The 9,553-nt window shown below is 46.0% G+C and overlaps 1 pseudogene; it reads right to left on the bottom strand.

Annotated features, from left to right (window-relative positions):
- Window positions 1–1,492: 1,492 nt before the first annotated feature.
- LOC147728695 (disintegrin and metalloproteinase domain-containing protein 9 pseudogene) lies at window positions 1,493–3,697 on the bottom strand (annotated as a pseudogene).
- Between the last annotated feature and the right edge of the window lie 5,856 nt (window positions 3,698–9,553).

Below are 9,553 nucleotides of genomic sequence, written 5' to 3'. Positions count from 1 at the left end.
ACATCTGTGCATGTACACATGTGCCATGTGACAGACAGACGTGCCCTTAGGGCATGTCTGTGTGCCACATTGCACACATGCCCGTTTTGGGGGTGCTAGAGGGTGTCAAAGTGACACCCCCTGCACCCTTGTGAATTCATTAATTACCAGGTAATGCCTAATCATTCCTATGGGCTTCAAAGCCCATAGGAATGAATGGGCATTACCGATTCAGTATTTACCGAATCGGTAATTAATGAATTGTTAAGGATTCGGTAACGAATCCAGATGTTGGGACCTACATCCCTTTTACCGATTTTGAAAGACCGAATAGGTAAAATTCGGTATTTCAAAATCGGTAAATGGGATTTACCTACATCGGGCCCTAAATCCTGTGAATATGGATTAGTGGCATTTATATTTGCATATTTACTTTGCGCACTTAAGCTGGGCTTAATTGGCCAGTAATGTTTATAAACTGTACTCCGGGTTTTTACTGTTATCCTAAAGCTTAAGAAAATTAACATGGAAGAAGAGAATGTCTGGTCTTGTGTTAAATATGTTCTTGGTATATATTTTTAAGCACTGATTGTTTCACTAAATTGTGATTCTGGACTTGCTCTTTATCTGGTTCCGTCATTTATAATTAGATTTGTATCAGTTGTTTAAGACGTGGTATAAGGGGCAAAGCCTGATTGTTTCTTAAAGTTCTCAAAATAAAAAAGTCATCATGTATCAAGTCTTCTCTAGGCAGGCACTAAGGTTATGGAACCATCTACCATGTGATCTCAGACTTAATCAACTTAACCCCAACCACCAATCTTTTTTGGAAATAATCAACCCCTTCCTTGCTGCCGTCGGCCATTGGCCGACGGCAGCACTACCTCCCCAGTGCTGCCGTCGGCCAATGGCCGACGCGGCCTGCCAGTTTTGCGGAAGTGCCGCACTGTGGGAAAATCGGGGCCGCGGTAAAGGGGTTAAAGACCCATCTATTTAGAAATTACAATAACAGTGAAACTGTTGATTCCACCCAATGGCCTTCATCCTCAGCAAAGTACCTTCATTCACATATGTATGCTCTGGTTACTGTTAAGTGCAGTGAGTATGCTCTTTCAATTTACATGAAGTAATAAAGAAATGATAATTGTTCTTCTTCAAACAAGGATGGTTATGTTTACATATAAGTCAAGCAATCAATCAAAGCATTTATATAGCGCACTACTCACCCGGAGGGTCTCAAGGCGCTTAAAGTGTTCAAATTAAAAGTCTGCAACAATTTAACGCTATTGTAATAACGACACAAAACACAAACACAGTAGACAGAATTATTTTGAACTGGAAAAGGCTCTCAAATGCTACATTTCCAACAGCCTTGCGTTTTACATTCCACCAACAAGAGTCATGTAAAATATGAACAACTTTGACGATAAACATACCAGATAGAATAAGTACTTAACATTTGACTATGTAGCCCCAGTTTCGTGGCAGCAGAAATATTTTATTTTTTAAGATATTATTTTTCGAAAAATGACCTTATTTCATGTCTATAAATGACTGCAAGAACAATGCCAACAGCAAGTAAAGGTAGAGCGATACCCAAACCTATTTCAAGATCTCTTTTCTTTTTTAAAGGGCATTCTCTATATTCAAAATCTTTAATTTTGATCCCCTGTTCTGGAGGAATATAACTAATGAAGGAGTCTAAAACTAAAGGCCCACTATCAACGCTTCCGCCAAATCCTCCAAAGGTGCAATTTGGAGGAGCCCAACCCTTATTGCAATGACATTTCTTATTGCTATTACAAACTCCACGACCACTGCAGTGTTCCTGAATATCACAATCATAATCAAGAACTGACAGTTCAACACATTTTCTATCCAGACAAATCTTCCCAATACCACATTGTGCCCCGTCTGCAACAGATCCACTGTCAGGTATGCTATTGAAATCTACACTCAAACAAGACACATTTCCAGAGGGTGTTTGCACTGTAACAGAATGCAACTTATATATATAATTATCCTCTCCTGCTTCACATTGAACTCGCCCACACATAACATCTGCAGTTTTACATTTTATTGGTGGCCCACCTTTATCTTGAAAACCACAATTTCCAAACTGGTCACCAATGTTATTTAAGGCAAAGCATTCCTTTGCAGCAACAACTGCTTCTTTACCAAAAAGCATTTGGCAATGCTGGTCATAGTCGTAGCATATGTTACTTACACAGTATGACTGATTGTCATTACATGGTGATCCATCTTGAGAATAAACATCTTCAGGACAAATGCCTGATATGCCAGTGCAATATTCTGCAAGGTCACACTCAGAAACTGGTTTTCTACAAGGAATCCCTTGTTTAATGAACTGGCACCGTTTGCAGCATTCACCAGAACTACACTGAGCATTATTTCTCAGTTTACAATCACTATTACAGCATGGATCCGTGATGCACTCATTTTTGGTACCACAGTCACACTTTTCTTCTCCTTCTACTATTCTGTTGCCACAGTATTGATAAGTGTATTGCTTTTGCAAAGAAGCTGATTGTACAGTTTGCAAACAGTATCCGCCACCTTGGGCAATAAAACTGTTGTAATATTGCAAACTGCAAACACTAAATGATGTTGCAGAGATTCCACCATGAAGCATGATACACGCGGCCTGAGGACAAAGGCATTCGCTTGTATAGTTTGAGTCATGCGGAATACCAATGGAATGACCAAGCACATGAGCTAAATGTCCAGCAACTACAGGCAAAACATCATGACTGACTGCAAGAAACAGTAATGCATTTTCACTCCAACAGATCTCTCCATCAAAAGTTCCCGCACTGGCACCTTGAATCTGGTCTTTTCTCATTAAAACAGCCATGTCGACTTTTAGACGTGAACTTACATCCTTTTCTTTCCAGGTCACTAGGTCCAAGAGAAACTTTTTTACGTATTTAGATGATGGTACTACATTCTTTACGTTCCAGATCTCACATCCAGATAGAACTAACTGAAGACGCAATGGTACAAACATAGCATCCGCCATGTTCAAAACATGAATAACGTTATCAGTAATAAGAGTGATGTTCTTGTGATAGTACTGATACAAGTCATTGTCAACTACGACGTAAATCTGCATGAAGTGTGCCTGACTAGAGTGCCGGCGGTTTTCTTTTTGTCGCATTTTGTGGTAAAGCTCTTCTCTGGGGGTTCTTTCCGCACGAACCGTAAGGCAAGGCTTTACGTCGGTTTCCATATCTTCCACCTTGTATACAACGTGCTGAAACGAGTCAGAACCTTTAACAGGCTCAATGGCATAAGTAAAGGCACCTGTCTGCCAGAAGCCCAGAAGCCCGGAGCACGTGTTGATGGCGGCGCTAGAGCTAGAGATGCCATCCACGTAGCCGTAGTAATGGCAGTGTTCTCGGGGGAAGAAGGCTGGCTCCTCGATCAGTTGGCCCGTGCTGTTCTGGGTGTAGACTGAGAAGCCCGGGTCTAGTAGGTCTGTGTTTTGCAGCAGGTGCAGGATGTAGGTCCGGCCTGCCGTGGCCATTTGGTAGACTAGTCCGGATTCCGAGTCGCTCGACAATATCCGTGGGATGATCACCTCATAACCGTCCGGTGTGCGTTCAACAAACGCCCCTTGAAGAAACGGTACGAACAGCAGGCCCAGGGCCCACAAGAGCACCCAGGGCGCCATAGTGGCGTGTGGGGCCGCGTCGCCTCCCCCGTTGTTTTAGCTGAAGCGCCCCGGAGCGGCTGAGTGCACGCGGCTCCGCCCACATGGACAGCGACCGTTGGTCGCGCACATCCTTGTGCGCCTTTCTTTAAAACAACACAATGCCTATGATGCTCAGGCAAAGGCCTTCTCGGAGCACAAAGGGATTAAACGACTGTCACTCGCGATAACGTGCCCGACCTGTCTGAAGAAATGAATGCTGGTAGGTTGCTACACACATGACTCTCTAACTGATGTTTTCGTTTAAGAGGTCACTTCCCTTTTCGACTCTTGGAAACGGATGCTTCTTAATCCGGAAATGCATGTTTTATTTTAGGAAGTAGGATTTCCAACTGTTTTTATCTTAGTTACTATTAATTAGCTAGGCCAGGTTGTATGGCAATTAACATATATGCCAACATTTTCAAGCAGGCGAGTGGGACATAAAACATAGTGCAAACCAAACAGAGTTTAAACTCTGCTTTTGTTTGCACGTAAACCTGACAAAAATAAAATGCCGAGATCTGTGGCTTGCTCTAATCTTCCACTGGCTTGCTCTAATCTTCCCCTACACAATTAAGACAGTGTGTTAGTTAACCTTTGAGGTCAGAGGTTCTTGGAGGGGAGATTAAAGCTTGCATGACAAACAAAAAACATTCTATTTTTGGCAGTTTTACAAAACTCTGAAACTGCCTTGAAATCAGTAGCCTCTCCCAGAATCGGGAAGGTTGGTGTTAGAAGGTGGTTCTGGGCATCTGAGCCGCCCGGATTTTTCGCTTTTAAAACACCTATTTGTTGAGCTTTTACTATGGGAGACCCTCATAAGTTGGGACTCACCCACAGTGAACTCATGATGAAAGGGACTGCATGTGTATTTTACAGGTGTCCCAGTGGCCTACTCGCCACTGCGCTGCAGCCAGAGTAAGGGGCACTAGGCTGGTTAAATGCAGACACGTGTGTACATGCGTGTGCACAAGTGTAAGGGGTGCTCAGAGGTGATTCCTGGCGTGCACAGCCCTGGAGCAGCTACTAATTGAATGGTGTCGTAGGACTTATGCAGAACTGGGTGGTGACATGGAATGGGCTTTCTACAATGGGAAGAAACATTTGAGGGAAAGTCAGTGTGCTTTACTGTTTTTCACTTCATTACTCTCCTAAGAGTATAGGGAGCACATGGGCTAGTTTTACTTTCCTAGAGCCTACAAATTCCAGACACACACTAAAGTTCACTGTAACGTATGTGAGAAGAAGTATTCTGCAGAGTCCATATTCATAGTTGTACTGCTTTTGGGTCATACTGAAATGTCATATTCCTCTGAGTCAGCTCATAACCAGGGCCTGGCTGGGGCTAACCCTGCCAGGCTGAATTAATGATCTCCCTCCTCAAGCTGTAGCATCAGAGGCCCAGCCCTGCACCACAAGCATTCCAAGGGTGAAGGCCTCCACTCCAAGAAGAGAAGATGGATGGAGCTACAGAGACATCCATCAGCAGCTGACACCTGGTGGCAGGCACCAAGGTGCTCTGGAGAGAAGGCAATGAGAGGGGAAGGGACTCTCAGAGACCATGTGGCATGAGACCCCTGGGTGACACCATTTTGAACAAACCCAGAGGCCTGGGCAGGAAGGAGGGAGCAGGGGCAGAGAAGTGATGTGTCGCTGTGTGATAGGTCAAACAGAGACTTCATGCCAGCCCCCTCCTAATTCTTTAAAAAGAGTCTGCACAGGAAGAGGACCACTCTCTGGAGTGTGGTCTGCTGAGGACAACTGGTGCTGGAGCCTGGCACCATGGACAGCTGAAAGGAAGAACCTCCAGAATGGCCCAGGACTCTGACTTGCACCAAAAGAGGAGACCATGGCAAGTGACTAGAAGCCTCGGCCTCTGCGCAAGGAGAAGAGAGGCCCAGGAAAAGAGCCAGGTGAAAGGCTGACGCAGGGAGCCAGTGAAGAATGCTCACTGCTGCCTTCATCCTCTAGGAGACCCATAGGGCAGAATAAAGTGCTCCCAGTGGCTGTGGAGTGTCACCGGGAGCAAGATGAGGCCAAAATCAGGAAGATCGGCTCCCTGGGCGCTGAGATATCCCCCAGAAGGTAGGCGACCTTTGGCCAACTGACGATGAAGCGCGCGGGGCTTCTCCGCCGGTCCAGAAAATGCCCCGGGGTGGGTCAGGTCTCGAGGGCGACCCCCAGAAGATAATAAGCTAGGGAGCACTGTCGCGGTCCCTGTGAAACTGCCCAAAAGGGTTGCCAGGAGCACACCCTGCCTCCCGACAAGACTGGGGAGGGAGGGAAGTGCCATCGTGCCTCCTCGCGGTAGAACACAAGCTGCCCCAGGGGCCCGGGATCCCAACTCCGGGCTCCGTCGCACCAAAGTCCAGCCAGGGAGCGCCGGCGCACTCCCCGTGAAGTTTGTCCCCACCGAGGGGTATCAGGAGCCCACCCTGGCCCCCGAAGACTCCTTAGGAAGGGGACCGCTGTTGCGCCCCCTGATGCAGCAAGATTACCAGCTTGGGTTTATTCTAAATCACCATACTCACCTGGGCCCATAACACATTCATAAAATAAGCTGACAATCATGCACTGGCAATCAGGACTTGATTTACCTTGAAATATATTTTTATCTGTGCACCAATTGATACCAAACTTCAACACCTTAGCTCTTAATTTTCTCTGGTCGATAGATTAGGTTGTTAGCATAACAGGTATAAATTACATTTACTTTTATTTCTTTGAATAACCACAGACTCTGGAGAGTTTTAAAACCTTTATCTATGCAATTATTTTGTGAGTCAAATACCAATACATGTCAAACACAAGTCAAGTCAAGTCAGTCAAGTCAAAACATTTATATAGCGCACTACATACCCAGAGGGTTTCAAGGCGCTTAGGAAGGGGAGGAGGATTATTTGTCAAATATCCACGTTTTAAGCTGCTTTCTGAACGCTAGTAAGCATGAGCGAATTTTGCGGATCTCGCGTTCGCGAATTTGCGGATTTTTGAACTCGCAATCCGCAAAATCCGCGAATTCTTGCGAATTTGCGGATTTTTTTTTTTTTTTGTGTTCGCAAGGATTTCTGCCAGTTCGCGAGGGTTTCGTACCAGTTCGCAATTGCGAACTTACATTTCGTCGCGCAACGGTCGCGAATTATGTTGTTTCTACGTCTGGTTCATCATCACAGGTTCCCAGCACCCTCTGTTTCACCACTGCAACCCTCTGTTACATCAATGCCACCCTCTGGTTCATCATTACTGTAGATTATGGGGGGGAAAAGCAAGCACACCATCCCTGCTTCAACTCAGATGAATTAATTTGGGGTTAGTTTATTAATGTGTCACTGTTTTAAAATTCCAGTCTGGCACCTGCTTCCTTATCTGTAATTTTGCTTTCTGTTGCAGTGCATTTTTTTTCCCCAGGACCTTCTTTGTGGCCTACTTGTAGCTATTGTATGAGCCTGCTGTGAGGGTCAGAGCAGGGTCATACAATTGTTGCAACTAGCAACTGAATTCTGGAGGGGCCCCAGTCAGGAAGCACTACCGGGAATTGCTACTAATGATGAGTTTGAACTCTTGCCCCTGCCGAGTGCTTTCACTTTTGAAAAACTCGTTTTTCTGCAATTTCGCGGGGTTCGCGGGGTGCGAACACGCGCAAGATCGGATTCGGAAGCCGCAAATTCGTGCGAATATGCAATTTGTTTTTTTTGCGGCGTGTTAGTTGGCAAGGTTTTGTGCGTTTTTGCGAGCCGCTCGTAGCGCAAGACGCGAAGTTACCCTCGCGGTCGTTCAAGGGCGCAGCCATCTTGTTTGCCTGACGTATTTCCGTTTCCGGGCGCGAAGTGTAATCTCGCAAAGTCCGCGGTTTGCCAGTACAGTCTCGCGCGTGTTCGCAAGGAAAATCTCGCGCGAACTTACCCGCGCGGTCGTGAACGGGCGCGGCCATCTTGTTTCTCATTCATTGCTATGGTTCTGGGCATGGTCTTTGTATCCTCTGTCAATCTCTGCCATCCTTTGCTTGTTTGAAGTTTTTTTTTATCTATTTTACTTATTATCTATCCCTCTATTTTTCTAGCCCTATATTTTTGTGTTTACTGCTACTTTTGGTTAATTTTAAACTACTTTTGTAAACTCTTTTCTTTTCTTCTCTTCCCTATTCTATTTTCTTTATTCCTTTCCGCCCAGACCATGGTGAAGGGAGCCGGGAAGCATCCCGAGAAGGGGAAGGGTCCCGCACCCCGTGTCCGGCTCCCGTGCGGGCGTTTGAGGGGGGAGCTAGTGATGCCACGGGAGATCTTTACCCCGGAGGAGGTGGCCCAACTCATTTTTTATGTTCAGCGCCGCCTCCCCAGGACCATCATGGGAGGCGGCAAGATCAGTGCCGGGTACGGGGCCCGGGAGCGCCGGAAGCGGTGGGAGAAGGTGTGCCAGGCCATTTACCACCACTCTCGGGTCTGGCGCACCTACAACCAGGCCACCCACCGCTGGACGGATGTCCTGACCCGTGAGCGAGATCTGCTCGACCTCCTTGGCCTTGAGATCCCCGGGCTTGGTGAGTAGTAGTAGCTATGTCTTTACTACTATGTTTTCTCCTGCTGTGTTATTATATTGCAAATTTTTGTTTTTTACCAAGAGCAATAATGCTGCTCATTACATTGTAGGTACATTTTATTTCAAAATCTTCTGTGCATTTCAGGTACACTGCTCTCCTTCTCAGTAGTGTTGCTACTATGCTTATTTGTTTTAGATTTTGTGTTCATTTCATTGGCCTGTGAAATTATGTATGAGTGTAGTTGAAAGAACTGCGCAATGCTACACACTAAGGTTCAGATTTTTAATTACCGGCGCATCCCTGCAAAGTTGCAGGGATGCGCCAGTAATTGTGCGTCACGCCACCATCACCCATGGTGCGCCGTATTACAATGCGGCGCGCCATGGGCCCAAAACGTCACCAAAGCGTTACGCATCTGTGCCGTAAAGGTGGCGCATTGCTGGAGTTGCGTCGCAACGATGGTGCAGCTCCATCAATTCTCTGGGGTGCCCTATCTCCCCAATGCTGCGTCAAGCCGTACGTCTGCTTCAAGCAGGCGCAGGGTTTGAGTCACGCATCATTGTCCTCAAAGTGACTGATTGAAATCTTGTAGATTTCCCTCAGCCACTTTTAGGATGCGTTCCTGCGCAGGAACGCCCTCCCTTGCGCCGGAACACCCCTATTGGCGCAGGGCTTTACAACGTGATGCATCTCCCAGATGCGTCACGTTGTTAATATACGCCGCACCATTGCGCCTCTTTTGTGCTGTCGCTGCGTCACAAAAGTCACGCAACAATGGAGCAAAAGAGCCGCAAGGGCCTTATAAATCAGCCCCTACAGACTCAAGTCCAGTCCTTCCTTTGTACACATGGCGATAAGAAGAAATAGTGGTGGTGGATTAATAGTTTGAGTATTTTAATGACTGGTGAATGTAGTAGGAAACTTTAGTGTTGTCGCTGATCTTCAATCACGATGGACTTTGGCTGTCACTTTGCGTGCTGCGGACTGCTGCCTGCCAATCCTAGGCAAACCTTTTTAGTACTTTGTTTAGTGAGTTACATAGGGTAGTTTCCAATTCGACGGTCCGCAAATCAAGCAATACTAAAGTAATGACGTAGTCGACCACATGAGATTGGTCAATAATATATCCCGTGGAGTCGTTCCCTATTTGCTATTTCGCAAAAATATTTTGTTACTTTGTTAGTTCTTTTTTAAATGTTTGATTTGGTTGAGAAATAAATATGATCCATGTTTTCTGTTTTTCTTTCTTTCATGTTGTACATCAGCTTCCCCCAGGGGCAAGAGGAGGACACAGGAGGAGGAGGAGGAGGGTGCTGTTGTCG

This window comes from Lissotriton vulgaris, chromosome 3_1, assembly GCF_964263255.1.
Source record: "Lissotriton vulgaris chromosome 3_1, aLisVul1.2, whole genome shotgun sequence".
NCBI lineage: Eukaryota > Metazoa > Chordata > Amphibia > Caudata > Salamandridae > Lissotriton > Lissotriton vulgaris.
The sequence above is the reverse complement of the archived record's forward strand: the minus strand, read 5'-3'. Positions and strand labels throughout refer to the sequence as shown.